Source organism: Chelonoidis abingdonii, chromosome 5 (genome assembly GCF_003597395.2).
Source record: "Chelonoidis abingdonii isolate Lonesome George chromosome 5, CheloAbing_2.0, whole genome shotgun sequence".
Classification (NCBI taxonomy): Eukaryota; Metazoa; Chordata; order Testudines; family Testudinidae; genus Chelonoidis; species Chelonoidis abingdonii.
This window is the reverse complement of record NC_133773.1, coordinates 11,370,003-11,383,817: the sequence shown is the minus strand read 5'-3', so window position 1 is coordinate 11,383,817 and position 13,815 is coordinate 11,370,003.

The following is a 13,815-nucleotide window of genomic DNA, read 5'->3' as shown; positions in this document are numbered from 1 at the left end:
GGGCCCTGACCAGAGGAACCATATCCCTAGCTCCAGGGGTCCTACACATAGAACCCCTAACCTTAGCTCAAGGGGCCCTGGCCATGGGACCCCTAACTTTAGCTGCAGAGGCCCTGCCCATGGAACCCCTAACTTTAGCTGGAGGGGCCCTGCCGATGGGACCCCTAACCCTAGCTCCAGGAGCCCTGCCCGTAGGACCCCTGACCCTAAGTCCAGTGGCCCTGCCCATAGGACCCCTATCCCTAGCTCCAGGGGCCTGCCGGTAGAACCTCTAACCCTAGCACCAGGAGCGCTGCCCGTGGGACCCTACCCCTAGTTCCAGGGCCTCTGCCAATAGGACTCCTAACCCTAGCTCCAGGGGCCCTGCCCATAGGACCCCTAACCCTAGCTCCAGGGGCCCTGCCCATAGGACTCCTAACCCTAGCTCCAGGTGCTCTGCCCATAGAACCCCTATCCCTAGCTCTATGGGCCCTACCCAAAGGTCCCCTATCCCTAGCTCCAGGGGCCCTGAAAGTAGGACCCCTATCCCTAGCTCCAGCAGCCCTGCTGGTAGGACCTCTAACTCTAGTTCCAGGGGTGCTGCCTGTGGGACCCCTCACTCTAGCTCCAGGGGCCCTGCCCATAGGACCTCTAACCATAGCTCCAGGGGCCCCGCCCATAGGACTCCTATCCCTAGCTCCGGGAGCCCTACCCATAGGACTCCTATCCCTAGCTCCATGGGCCCTTCCCAAAGGACTCCTAACCCTAGCTCCAAGGACCCTGCCCATAAGACCCCTAACCCTAGCAATCAAGGCCCAGTTTGGAGACAGCCAATCAGGGCCAGGCTCACCCATATATAAAGGCTGCCCAGAGCAGCGGCAGCCAGTCTCTCCCAGGCCTTTGATGGGAGAAGGTCAGTTTTCAAGGGAGGAGAGTAGCACCGTGGACAGCGCAGTGCTGGCCAGGCTCAGGGAGGCTAGGGAGCTTGAGCCTGTAACCTGCCAGGCTGCTGGCCCAGAAAGGAAGGGCCTAGTGGGTGCAAGTGGCTGTAGGGGAGGTGGCCCAAGAAAGCAGACAGATGAAGGGAGAGAAGGAGGACAGCGAGGCTGCTGCCAGAGGGTCCCTGGGCCGGGACCCCGGCTTCACTCCTTGCAGTACACCCAGCCATTGGCCGTAGGGAGTGGCCATTAGACTATGCCAGATCCCTGACAAGAGGAATTAGACTCAGAGGGTGGTTGGACATGGTGGTTGGACATGGTGGCTGGAGTGTAGAACTGCTGATCACTGATGCCCAGAAGGGGGTCCAGATGGACTAAGGGACACTACCAGAGGGCAGTGACCTTGAAAAGGATGCTGCCGAGGAGGGAGCAACGCGGGTCCAGAGACAGCAAGGGAGGGCAGAATGACAGATGGGACACCACCAGGAAGAGGCGCTCCACTGTACAGAGCTAATTCTCAGAGTCACCAGCAGGGGGTGACAGCTGATGAATCTCAACCTGTTACAGTAGGGCTCTGGGAGCTAGGGTAGTGCTGCTATGGGTAGGGCTCTGGGAGCTAGGGTTAGGGTTCCCATAGGCAGGGCTCTTGGAGCTAGGTTTAGGATTCCTATGGGTAGGTGTCTTGGAGCTAGGGTTAGGGTTCTTATGGGTAAGGCACTTGGAGATATGGTCAGGGTGGTTATGGGTAGAGCTCTGGGAGCTAGGGTTAGGGTTCCTATGGCTAGGGCACCTGGAACGAAGGTTAGGGTTCCTGTGGGTAGGGCACTTGTAGCTTGGATTAGGGTTCCTATGGGTAGGGCCCCTGGAGCGAGGGGTTAGGGGCTCCTTGGGGCCGGGAATCCTGGAGCTCGGGTTTGGGGCCACATGGGCCGGGCTCCTGGAGCTAGGGTTAGAGGCCCCAAGGGCCGGGCTCCTGGAGATAGGATTAGGGGTCCCTAGTGTGGGGCTCCTGGAGCTAGGGTTAAGAGTCCCTAGGGAGGGGTCCCGGGAGATATGGTTAGGGGGCCCAACGGGCCGGGCCCCTGGATCCAGGGTTAGGGGTCCCTGGGGCAGGACCCCGAGAGGTAGGGTTAGGGATCCCTAGGGAGGGGTCCCGGGAGGTACTGTTAGGGGCCTCACGGGATGGACCTCTGGAGATAGGGTTAGGAATCCAACAGTCTAGGGTTAGGGGCCCCAATACAGGGCCCCTCAAGTTAGGGTTAGGGACCTACGGGTCGGGCCCCTGGAGCTAGTTTTAGGTGCCTCACAGCCTGGTCCCCTGGAGCTACGGTTAGGGGCCCCACAGCCTGGTCCCCTGGAGCTAGGGTTAGGGGTCCTGAGAGAGAGGCCCCGTGCAGTAGAGTTAGAGGCCCCAAGGGTCAGGACCCTGGAGCTAGAGTTAGGGGTCCCTAGGGCGGGACCCCTGGAGCTACGGTTAGGGGTCCCTGGGGGGGGGGACCCGAGAGGGGTCCCAGGACGTACGGTTAGAGGTCACTAGTTTGGGGCCCCTGGAGCTAGGGTTTGGGGCCCCTGGGGCGGGGCCCCTGGAGATAGGGTTTGGGGTCTCTCGGGCCGTGCCCCTTGAGCTAGGGTTAGGGGCCCCACGGGCAGGGCCCCTGGAGTTAGGTTTAGGGGTAGGTCTGTCCAGGCCCCTGGAGCTAGGGTGAGGGGCCCCACGGGCCAGGAATCCTGGAGCTAGGGTTAGGCATTCCTTGAGCTGGGACGGTGCAGCTAGGGTTAGGGGCCCCACGGGCCGGGCACTTGTAACTAGGGTTAGAAGCCCGAATACAGGTCCCCTGGAGCTAGGGTTAGGGGCCTCATGGACCAGGCCCCTGGAGCTAGGGTTAGGGGCCCCAATACAGAGCCCCTGGAGCTAGGGTTTGGGTCTCCAAGGGCTGGGCCCCTGGAGCTAGGGTTAGGGGCCCCACTGGTCGGGCCCCTGGAGCTAGGGTTCGAGACCCCACTGGTCGGGCCCCTGGAGCTAGGGTTAGGGGTCCCTAGGGCGGGACCCCGAGAGGTAGGGTTAGGGGTCCCTAGGGAGGGGTCCCAGGAGGTACTGTTAGAGGTCTCTAGGGCGGGCCCCTGGAGCAAGGGTTCGGGGCCCCAATACAGGGCCCCTGGAGCAAGGGTTAGGAGGCTCTCGGTCCAGGCCCCTGTACCTAGGTGTGACGATGCGGTTCTGGCAGGATCCAACTGAGAATGCCAAATCAGGACCAATTGCTGAAACAAGGCAGTCACAGCCCAAGGCTGGGGTTTTTCCAGCTCTAAGGTAAACCAAGCCAGCCAGACAAAGAGGACCCTGGTTTCACCCCACTGGCTAACCACAAGTCACACAAGCAATTTCCTTAGACACTCCAGTCTCCCAGTACACCACCAGTCCCACACGTCCTGGTGATGAATGGTTATGAAAACCAACACCCCAGTAAAAGAAAAAGGTTCTCTCATCCCAAAGGACCAAGCCCCAGACCCAGGTCAATATACACATCAAGATCTTACACCACAAATCACGCTGTTGCCAGTCCTTTAGAATCTAAAATCTAAATGTTTATCAAATAAAAGGAAAAAATAGAGATGAAGCTAGAATTTGTTACATGGAATCAATTCCATACAGTGATGGCAAGTCCTTAGTTCAGGCTGTAGCAGTGATGAAGTAAACTGCCGGTTTAAATCAAGTCTTTGGAGAACATCCCCTGCTGGGATGGGGTCATCATCCTTTGTATAGAGCTTCAGCTTGTAGCAAAGTCCTCCAGAGGTAAGAAGCAGGATTGAAGACAAGATGGAGATGAGGCTCCGCCTATATAGGTTTTCCAGGTGTAAGAACACTCCTTGTTCCTACTGTGGAAAGTTACAGCAAAATGGAGTCTGCAGTCACATGGGCCAGTTTCTGCATACCTTGCTGAGTCACAAGGCATATCCGCCTCCTCTTAATGGTCAATTGTGTAGGTGAGGTCCTTAATGGGCCATCAAGCAGGCTAACTGAGCTGACACCAACTTGTCTGGGGTGTTTCCCAGAACGCAGCACCAATTTTGAAATACAGACAGCATACAGCCAATATCATAACTTCAACTACAAAAATATAGACTACAGACAGCATAAACCATAACCAGTAACCGTAACCTGGTCTTAGACACCTTATATGGACCCCTTTACATAAGATTTGGTGCCAATACAGAACTTGTGTTGCAACCCATGTTCTATATGGTTCCAGTTTATATCAATAACGTCACACTAGGGTTAAGGGGTCTCTCGATCTGGGCCCCTGTACTTAGGGTTAGGGGCCCCACGGGACGGGTCCCTGGAGCTAGCGTTAGGGGCCTTACGCACCTAGCCCCTGGACCTAGAGTTAGGGGCCCCATGGGCTGGGCCCCTGAAGCTAGGGCTAGGGACCCAACGGGCTGGGCCCCTGGAGCTAGGGTTAAATGTCCTACGGGCCGGGCTCCTGGACCTAGGGTTAGGGGCCTTACTGGCGGGGCCCCTGGAGCTAGGGTTTGAGGCCCCATAGACAGAGCCCCTGGAGTGAAGGTTATTGGTCCCACGGGCCGGGCTCTTGGAACCAAGGTTAGGGGCCGCACGGGCAGGGCCCCTGGAGTTAGGGTTTGGGTTCCCTCGGGCAGGAAAACCAGGAGCTAGGGTTAGGGGTCACACAAGCCGGGTGCCTGGAGCTAGAGTTAGGGGTCCCAAGGGCTGGGAGCCTAGAGCTAGAGTTAGGGGTCTCTAGGGCGGGGCCCCAAGAGGTAGTATTAGGGTTTCTTATGGCAGGGCCCCGGGAGGTAGGTTTAGGGGTCCCACTGGTGGGGCCCCTGGAGCTATGATTAAGGGCCCTAAGGCACGGGACGCTGGATCTAGGGTTAGGGGCCCCATGGTTAGGTCCCCTGGAGCTAAGGGTTAGGGGCCCCATGGGTTAGGTCCCCTGGGGCTAGGGTTAGGAGCCCCACGGGTTAGGTCCCCTGGAGCTAGGGTTAGGGGTCCCACGGGTCAGGTCCCTGGAGCTAGGGTTAGAGGACCCAAGGGTCAGACCCCTGGAGCTACGGTTAGGGGCCCCAGGGTGAGGGCCCAAGGAGCTACGTTTAGGGGCCCCAGAGTTAGGGCCCTTGGAGCTAAGATTTGGACCCTAGAGCTAGGGTTTGAAGCTCCACAGGTCAGGCCCCTGCAACTAGGGTTAGGGGCCCCAGGGTTAGGGCCTCAGGAGCTAGGCTTAGGGGTCCCACGGCTTGGTCCCATGGAGCCAGGGTTAGGGGCCCCACGGGTCGGGCCCCTGGAGCTAGGGTCAGGGGCTCTTTAGGTCCGTTTCCTGGAGCTAGGGTTAGGGGCCCCACGGGTCAGGCCCCTGGAGCTAGGGTCAGGGGCTCTTTAGGTTCGTCTCCTGGAGCTAGGGTTAGGGGCCCCACGGGTTAGGGCCTCTGGAGCTAGGGTTAGGGGCCCCATGGGTTAGGACCCCTGGAGCTAGGGTTAGAGGCCCCATGGTTAGGGCCCCTGGAGCTACGGTTAGGGGCCCTACGGTCAGACCCCTGGAACTAGGGTTAGAGGCCCCAGGGTTAGGGCCCCTGAACCTCGGGTTAGGGGCACCAGGGTTCGGGACCCTGGAGCTAAGGTTTGGAGCCCCATGGGTCGAGCCCCTGCAGCTAAGGGTTAGGGGCCCCAGGGTTAGGGCCCCTGGAGCAAAGGTTAGGGGTCCCACGGGTTGGGCCCCTGGAGCTGAGGTTTGGGGCCCCAGGGTTCGGGCCCCTGGAGGTAGGATTAGGAACTCCAGGGTTTGGGCCCCTGGAGCTAGGTTTAGGGGCCCCAGGGTTAGGGCCCCTAGAGCTAGGGATCGGGGTCCCACGGGTTGGTCCCCTGGAGCTTGGGTTAGAGGCCCCAGGGTTAGGGCCCCTGAAGCTAGGGTTAGGGGCCCCAGGGTTAGGGCCCCTGGAGCTTAGTTTTGGGGCCACAGGGTTAGGGTCCCTGGAGCTAAGGTTTGGGGCCAAAGGGTTAGGGTCCCTGGAGCTAAGGTTTGGGGCCACAGGGTTAGGGCCCCTGGAGCTAATGTTAGGGGCCCAACAAGTCGGGCCCCTGGAGCTAGGGTTAGGGGACCCAGGGTCAGGACCCTTAGAGCTAGGGTAAGGGGCCCCACAGGTCGGGCCCTTGGAGCTAGGATAAGGGGCCACACGGGTCGGGCCCTCAGAGCTAGGGTTAGGGGCCCCAGGGTTACAGCCCCTGGAGCTAGGGTTAGGGGCCCCATGGGTCAGGACCATCGATCTATGGTTAGGGGCCCCAAGGGTAGAGCCCCTGGAGCTAAGGTTAGGGGCTTCACGGGTCAAGCCCTTGAATTTAGGGTTAGGGGCCCCAGGGTTAGGGCCCCTGGAGCTAGGGTTAGGGGCCCCGGGCTTAGGGCCCCTGGAGCTAGTGTATGGGCCCCACGGGTTGGGCCCATGGAGGTAAGGGTTGGGGCCCCACAGGTCTGGCCCCATGGAGCTAGGGTTAGAGGCCCCAGGGTTAGGGCTCCTGAAGCTAGGGTTAGGGGCCCCAGAGTTAGGGCCCTTGGAGCTTAGGTTTGGGTCCACAGGGTTAGGGCCCCTGGAGCTAAGGTTTGGGGTGACAGGGTTAGGGCCCCGGGAGCTAGGGTTAGGGGCCCCACGGGTCAGCCTCTGAAGCTAAGGTTTGGGGTCTCAAGGTTAGGACCCCTGGAGGTAGGATTAGCGGTCCCAGGGTTAGGATCCGTGGAGATAGGGTTAGGGGCTGCAGGTTTAGGGCACCTGGAGCTAGGGTTAGGGGCCCCACGGGTCAGGCCCCTGGAGGTCGGGTTAGAGCCCTAGGTTTAGGGCCCCAGGAGCTAAGGTTTGGGACCTCACAGGTCGGGCCCTGGGAGCTAGGGTTAGGGGTCCCAGGGTTAGGGCCCCTGGAGCGGGGGTTAGGGGCCCCAGGGTTAGGGCCCCTGGAGCTAGGGTTATGGATGCCAGGGTTAGGGACCGGAAAGCTTGGGTTATGGGCCGCACGGCTTGGGCCCCTGGAGCTAGCGTTAGGGGCCTCAATGTTAGGGCACTGGGAGTTAAGGTTAGGGGCCCCAGGGTTAGGGCCCTTGGAGCTAGGGATAGGGGCCCCATGGACCGGGCCCCTTTATCTAGTGTTAGGGGCACCACGGGTCAGGCCCCTGGAGCTAAGGTTTGGGGTCCCAGGGTTAGGGCCTCTGGAGCTAGGATTAGGGCCCCCAGGATTAGGGCTCCTGGAGTTAGGGATATAGGCCCCAGGGTTAGGGCCCCTGGAGCTAGGGTTAGGGGCCCCAGGATTAGGACCCCTGGAGCTAGGGCTAGGGCCCCAGGGTTATGGCCCCTGGAGGTAGGGTTAGGGCCCACAAAGTTAGGGCCCCTGGAGCTAGGGTTAGGGTCCCCACGTGTCAGGCTCCTGGAGCTAAAGTTTTGGGTCCCAGGGTTTGGGCCTCTGGAGCTAGGATTAGGGGCCCAAGGGTTAGGGCACCTGGAGCAAGGGTTAGTGGCACCATGGTTTGGGCCCCTGGAGCTAAGTTTTGGGGCTCCAGGGGTCAGACCCCTGGAGCTAAGGTTTGGGACCCCACTGGTCGGTCCCCTGGAGCTAGGGTTCAGGGCCCCAGGGTGAGGGCCCCTTGAAATAAGGTTAGGGGAAACAGTGTAAGGCCCCTGGAGCTAAGGTTAGGGGCCACAGAGTTAGGCCCCCTGGAGCTAGGGATAGGGGCAGAAGGGTTAGGGCTCCTCGAGCTAGAGTTAGGGCCCCAGGGTTAGGGGCCCTGGAGATAGGGTTAGGGCCCCAGGGTTAGGGCCTCTGGAGCAAGAGTTTGGGGCCCCACGTGTCAGGCCCTTGGAGCTAGGGTTAGGGGCTCCACGGATCGGGCCCTTGGAGCTAGGGTTAGGGGCCCCAGGATTAGGGTCCCTGGAGCTAGGGTTACGATCCCCAGGGTTAGGGCCCCTGGAGCTAAGGTTTGCGGCCCCAGGGTTAGGGCCCCTGGAGCTAAGGTTTGTGGCCCCATGGGTCGGGCCCCTGCTGATTGGGTTAGGGGCCCCAGAGTTAGGGCTCCTGGAGCTAAGGTTAGGGGCCACAGGGTTAGGGCCTCTGGAGCTGGGGTATGGGGCCCCATGGATCCGGCCCCTGGAGCTAAGGTTTAGGGCCCCAGGATTAGGGCCCCTGGAGCTAGAGTTAGGGGCCCCATGGGTCGTGCCCATGGAGCTAGGGTTAGAGGCTCCAGGGTTAGAGCCCTTCAAGCTTGGATTAGGGGCCCCAGGGTTAGGGCCCCTGGAGCTAGGGAAAGGGGCCCCACGGACCGGGCCCCTTAAGATAGTGTTAGGGGCCCCATGGGTCGGGCCCCTGGAGCTAAGGTTTGGGGTCCCAGGGTTATGGCCTCTGGAGCTAGGATTAGGGGCCCCAGGGTTAGGGCCCCTGGTGCTAGAGTGAGGGCCCCAAGATTAGGGCCCCTGGAGATAAGGTTTGGGGCCTCACGGGTCAGGCCCCTGGAGCTAGGGTTAGGGTCCCCAGGGTTAAGACCCCTGGAGCTAGAATTAGGGACCTCAGGGTTATGACCCCTGGAGCTACGATTAGGGCCCACAGCGTTAGGGCCCCTGGAGCTAGGGTTAGGGGCCCCAGGGTTAGGGCCCCTGGAGTTAGGGATAGGGGCCCCAGGGTTAGGGCCCCTGGAGCTAGGGTTAGGGGCCCCACGGGTAGGGCCCCTGGAGCTGGGGGTAGGGGCCCCAGGGTTAGCGCCCATGGAGCTAGGGTTAGGGGCCCCAGGGTTAGGGTCCCTAGAGCTAGGGTTAGGGGCCCTAGGGTTAAGGCTTCTGGAGCTAGGGTTAGGCGCCCCCTCGGGTTGGATCTCTGTAGCTAAGTTTAGGGGCCCCATGGGTTGGGCTCCTGGAGCTAGGGTTAGGGGCCCCAGGGTTAGGGTCCCCGGAGCTAGGGTTAGGGGCCTTAGGATTAGGGCCCCTGGAACTAGGGTTAGGGGCCGCACGGGTCGGGCCCCTGGAGATAGGGTTAGGGGCCCGAGAGTTAGTGCCCCTGGAGCTAGGGTTGTGGACCCCAGTGTTAGGGCCCCTGGAGCTAGAGTGAGGGCCCCAAGGTTAGGGCCCCTGGAGATAAGGTTAGGGCTCCAGGGTTAGGGCTCCTGAAGCTAGGGTTAGGGGCCCCAGGGTTAGGGCCCCAGGGGCTAGGGTTAGGGGTCCCATGTGTCGAGCCCCTGGAGCTAAGGTTTGGAGCCCCAAGGTTAGGGCCCCTGGAGCTAAGGTTTGGGGCTCCATAGGTTGGGATCCTGGAGCTAAGGTTTGGTGCCACAGGGTTACGGGCCCTGGAGCAAATGTTTGGGGCCACAGGGTTAGAGCCCCTAGAGCTAAGGTTGGGGGCCACAGGGTTAGAGACCCTGAGCTAGGGTTAGGGCCCCAGGGTAGGGCCCCTGGAGCTAAGTTTAGGGGCCCCGGGGTTAGGACCCTTGGACCTAGGAGTAGGAGCCCCACGGGTCGGGCCCCTGGAGTAAAGGTTAGGGGCTCCACATTTTGGCCCCCTGGAGCTAAGGTTTGGTGCCCCATAGGTTGGGCTCCTGGAGCTAAGGTTTGGGGTCACAGAGTTAAGGCCCCTAGAGCTAAGGTTTGGGGCCACAGGGTTAGGGCCCCTTGAGCTAAGGTTGGAGCCCACACGGTTAGGGCCCCTGGAGCTAGTGTTAGGGGCCCCACCGGTCAGCCCCTGGATCTACGGTTAGGGGCCCCACGGGTCGGGCCCTTGAAGCTAGGGTTAGGGGCCCCAGGGTTAGGGTCCCTGGAGCTTGGGTTAGGGGCTCCAGGGTTAGGGTCCCTGGAACTAAGGTTTGGGGCCCCACGAGTCAGGACCCTGGAGACAGAGTTAGGAGCCCCAGGGTTAGGGCCCTTGGAGCTAGGGTTAGTGTCCCAGGGTTAGGGCCCCTGGAGCTATGGTTAGAGACCCCATGAATCAGGCCCCTTTAGCTAAGGTTAGGGGCCTCACGGGTCAGTCCCCTGGATCTAGGGTTAGGGGCCCCAGGGTTAGGGCTCCTGGAGTTAGGGTTGGGGGCCCCAGGATTAGGGCCCCTGGAGCTAGGGTTAAGGCCCCAGGGTTAGGGCCCGGGAAGCTAGGGATAGGGGCCCCACCGGTCGGGCCCCTGGAGCTACGGTTAGGGGCCCCAGGGTTAGGGCCCCTGTTGCTAAGGTTAGGGGCCCCAGGGTTAGGGCCACTGGAGCTAGGGTTAGGGGTCCACGGGTCGGAACCCTGGAGCTAGGGTTAGGGGCCCTACGGGTTGAGCCCCTGGAACTAGGTTTAGGGGTCCCATGGTTAGGGTCCCTGGAGATAGGGTTAGTGCCCCAGAGGTAAGGCCCCTGGAGCTAGGGTTTTGGGCCCCACAGGTCGGGCCACTAGAGGTAAGGTTTGGGGCCCCACGGGTCAGACTCATGGAACTAGGGTTAGGGGCCCAACGGGTCGGGCACCTGGAGCTAGGGTTTCTTGCCCCACGGGTAGGGCCCTTGCAGCTAGTGTTAGGGGCCCCAGGGTAAAGGCCACTGGAGCTGCGGTTAGGGGCCCCATGGGTTGGGCCCCTGGAGCTAGGGTTAGGGCCCCCAGGATTAGGGCCCCTGGAGCTAGGGTTAGGGGCCCCAGAATTAGGGCCCATGGAGGTAGGGTTAGGGGACCCACGGGTCGGGCCTATGGAGCTAGTGTTAGGGGCCCCAAGGGTCGAGCCCCTGGAGCTAAGGTTTGAGGCCTTACGGGACGGGCCCCTGGAGCGAGGGTTAGTGGCCTTAGGGTTATTGCCCCTGGAGCTAGCCTTAGAGGCCCAATGATTAGGGCCCCTGGAGCAAAGGTTAGGGGTCCCATGGGTCGGACTCCTGGAGCTAGGGTTAGGGGAACCACGGGTCGGTCCTCTGGATATAGGTTTAGGGGCCACAGGGTTAGGGCACCTGGATCTAGGGTTAGGGGCTACAAGATTAGGGCCCCTGGAGCTAGGGTTAGGGTCCACACGGGTAAGGCCCCTGGAGCTGAGTTAGGGGCCCAGTGTTAGGGACCCTGGAGCTAGGGTTAGGGGCCCCAGGGGTCGGGCCCCCAGAGTTAGGGTTAGGGGCCCAGGGTTAGGGCCCCTGAAGCTAGGGTTAGGGGCACGAAGGGTCGGACCCATGGAGGTAGTGTTAGGGGCTCCACGGGTTAGGGCCCCTGAATCTAGGGTTAGTGTCCCAGGGTTAGGGTCCCTGGAGCTAGGGTTTGGGGCCCTACGGGTCGGGCCCCTGGAGCTAGGGTTAGGGGCTCCAAGGGTCAGACCCATGGAGCTAGGGTTAGGGGCCCCACCGGGCGGACCCCTGGAGGTAGGGTTAGGGCCCCAGCGTTAGGGCCCCTGGAGCTAGGGTTAGGGGGCTCAGGGTTAGGACCCCTGGAGCTAGGGTTAGGGACCCCACGAGTCGGGCCTTGGAGCTAGGGTTAGGAGCCTCAGGGTTAGGGGCCCTGGAGCTAGGGTTAGTACCCCAGGATTAGGACCGCTGGAGCTAGGGTTTGAGGCCCCACGGTTCGGGCCCATGGAGCTAGGGTTAGGGGCCACATGGGTCGGGCCCCTGGAGCTAGAATTAGTGGACCCAGGGTTAGAGCCCCTGGAGCTAGGGTTAGGGGCCCCACAGTTTGGGCCCATAGAGCTAGGGTTAGGGGCCCCATGGGTCGGACTCCTGGAGCTAAGGTTTCGGGCCCCATGGGATGGGCGCCTGGAGCTAGGGTTAGGGACCCAAGGGTTAGGGGCCTTGGAGCTAGGGTTAGGGACCCCAGAGATAGGGTTAGGGACCCCATGGGTTGGGCCCCTGCATATGGGGGTTAGGGGCCCCCCGGGTTGGGTCCCTGGATATGGGGGTAAGGGGTCCAACCGGGTTAGGCCCCTGGATATGGGGGTTAGGGGCCCAAGGGGTTAGGGGCCCCTGGACATTGGGGTTTGGGGCCCAAGGGGTTAAGGGTCCAAAGAGATAGGGTTAGGGGCCCCACGGGTTGGGTCCCTGAATATGGGTGTTAGGGGCCCCAGGGATTAGGGGCCCCATAGGAAGGGTTTGGGGCCCCATGGGTTGGGCCCCTGGATATGGGCGTTGGGGGCCCCAGAGTTAGGGATTCCAGAGTTAGGGTTTGGGGTCCCACGGCTTGGGCCCCTGGATATGGGTGTTGGGGGCCCCAGAGTTAGGGAGTCCAGAGTTAGGGTTAGGGGTTATAGGGGTTATGGGACCCTGGACATTGGGGTTTGGGGCCCAAGGTGTTAGGGGCCCAAAGAGATAGGGTTAGGGGCCCCATGGGTTGGGCCTCTGGATATGGACGTTAGGGGCCCCAGGAATTAGGAGCTCCTTGATATGGGGGTTTGGGGACCCAGGAATTAGGGGCCCCAGAGTTAGGGTTGGGGCCCCACGGGTTGGGCCCCTAGATATGGGGGTTAGGGCCCCAGGGGCTAGGGCCCCTGGATATGGGGGTTTGGGGCTCCAGGGATTAGGGACCCAGAGTTACGGTTAGGGGCCGCACGGGTTGGGCCAGTGGATATGGGGGTTAGGGGCCTCAGGAGTTATGGGCCCCTAGATATGGGGGTTTGGGGCCCAAGGAGTTAAGAGCCTCTGGATATGGGGTTTTGCGGCTCCAGGGGTAAGGGACCCAGAGTTACGGTTAGGGGCCCCACGGGTTGGGCCCCTGGATATGAGGGTTAGGGGCCCTATGGGTTGGGCCCCTGGACATGGGGGTTAGGGGCCCCTGAATATGGGGGTTAGGGGCCCCATGGGTTGGGACCCTGGGTATGGGGGCTAGGGGCCCCACGGGTTGGGCCCCTGGGTATGGGGATAAGGGACCCCCGGGTTAGGGACCCCAGAGTTAGGGATAGGGGCCCCAGGGTTTTGGATCCCAGACTTAGGGTTAGGGGCCCCACATGTTGGGCTCTTGGATATGGAGGTTAGGGGCCCCACGAGTTGTGCCCCTGGATATTGGGGTTAGGTGCCCCAGAGATTAGGGGCCCCTGGATATGGGGGGGTGGGGCCGCAGGGGTGAGGGGCCCCTGGATATGAGGTTTGGGGCCTGTGACGTTATTGATATAAACTGGGACCATATAGAACATGGGTTGCAACCAAGGTCCTGTAGTGGCACCAAATTCTATGTAAAGGGGATCATATAAGGCGTGTAAGACCAGGCTACGGGTTACTGGTTATGGTTATGCTGTCTGTATGTCTATCATTTTTGTAGTTGAAGTTATGAATATTGGCTGTGTACTGTCTGTATTTCAAACTTGTGCTGTGTTACTGGGAAAGATCCCAGACAAGTTCATGTCAGCTCAGCTTAGCCTGCTTGATGGCCCATTAAGGACCATTAGCTACACAATTGACCATTGAGAGAAGGCAATTACACCCTGTGACTCAGCATGGTGTGCAGAAACTGGCCCATGTGACTGCAGACTCCATTTTGCTGTAATTTTCCACAGTAAAAACAAAGAAGTGTTCTTACACCTGGAAGAGCCTGTATAAGGCCGATGCCTCATCTCCATCTTGTCTTCAATCCTGCTTCTTACCTCTGGAGGGACTTTGCTACAAGTTGAAGCTCTGCACAAGGGACTGATGACCCATCCCAGCGGGGGATGTTCTCCAGAGACTTGATTTGAACCTGCAATTTACTCCATCACTGCTACAAGCCTGAACTAAGAACTTTGCCATCACTGTATGGAATTGATTCCATATAACCAATCTAGCTCTCATCTCTACCTTTTTCCTTTTATGAATAAACCTTTAGATTTTAGATTCTAAAGGATTGGCAACAGCGTGATTTGTGGGTAAGATCTGATGTGTATTTCCAGACCATCCTCCAGATGACCAAGAGGGCGCGGAAGCAGTGCGTAATAGCGTGGCTCGACCTGTCCAATGCCTTTGGGTCCAT